Source organism: Eimeria mitis, genomic scaffold (assembly GCF_000499745.2).
Source record: "Eimeria mitis Houghton genomic scaffold, Emh_scaff1412, whole genome shotgun sequence".
In the NCBI taxonomy this organism is placed as follows: domain Eukaryota; phylum Apicomplexa; class Conoidasida; order Eucoccidiorida; family Eimeriidae; genus Eimeria; species Eimeria mitis.
The window spans coordinates 6,228-7,590 of NW_013569118.1; positions in this window are offsets into that span (position 1 = coordinate 6,228).

Consider the following 1,363-nt stretch of genomic DNA (forward strand, 5'->3'; position numbering starts at 1 on the left):
TCAGCAACAGCAGCAGCAGCTGTAACAGCAGCAGCAGCCGCTGCTGCTGCTGCTGCTGCTGCTGCTGAACGAGTGATGAGTATTTGCTGCTGTTTATTTTAGTATATGCAGCTGCCTGTACACCCCAACACTGATGTGTCTATACACCTGAACTGTCAGCTGTATAAATTAATTTTTTATCCCCCTGTTGCTGCTGCTGCTGCTGCTGCTGTTGCTGTTGCTGCTGTTGCTGTTGCTGCTGCTGTTGCTGCTGCTGCTGGTGATGTTGTTGCTGCCGCTGCTATTGTTGTTGCTGCTCCGCTGTTGCTGCTGCTGCTGCTGCTGCTGTCACTGCTGCAGCAGCAGCTATCGTCTCAGCCTGCTCTCTCTGGGGGCCCCCAGTTGCTGCAGCAAATTTAATTTTGTATTGGGGGGCCCCTGCCTATACACCGCAATCATCTGCTTAATATATACAGCTCTGTCGATGGGGCCCCCAGGGGCCCCTAGGGCTTCCTAGGGGCCCCTGCGCTGCTACCAGGGGGGCCCCCCCGGGGGGCCCCCGGGGGCCCCCCGGGGGCCCCCAAGGACTGTCAAAGGGGGGCCCCTGGCTCAGCAGAAGTTTATATAACACAGAAGTAACAGCAACCCTTGTCTTGGTGTAGGGGCCCCCCTGCAGCAGTATGGGGGCCCCAGGGGGCCCCCAAGGGCCGGAGGGGGCCCCCTACACCAGGGGGGCCCCCCAAGGGTCTGGGTACGGGGGGGGCCCCCATGCCGGTGCAGGGTAGGGTTCGGGGGGCCCCTGTGTGTGTTTGTTGTTTTTTATATTGTGGCAGTAAACAAAAGAACTAAACCCTTCTACTGCTTATAGAGCTGCAGCGGGGGCCCCCCGCTGCTGCTCGCTGCTTCTGGGGGCCCCCAACTGTACCCTTGGGGCCCCCCGGGGGAGGTGGGGGGCCCCCCTAGGGGGGCCCCCAAAGGATGGTGTGTCGGCTGCAGCGTCTCATCGTCAATATAAAAAATAAAACCCTAAACCCTAAACCCTAAAAAGAAGAAGTAAAGGCTCGAGGTACTCCGCTGGCTGCAAGGGGGCCCCCTAGGTCAGGGGGGCCCCCCAGCAGGAGGTGGGCCCCCAGAGAGAGGGGGGGCCCCCTCGGGGGGCCCCGGTAGTAACTGGGTACAGGCAGAGGCCCGTGGGGGGCCCCCAGGGGGCCCATAGTTAAGCATGGAGGGGCCCCTGGGGGGCAGCCACTGCAGCAGCAACAAACAAGCTGCAGCAGCAGCAGCAAACGCAGCAGCAACAGGATCAACTGCATCAGGTGCAGCAGCACGAGAAGCAGCAGCGGCAACAACAACAGCAGCAACAGCAGCAGCAGCAGCAGCAGCA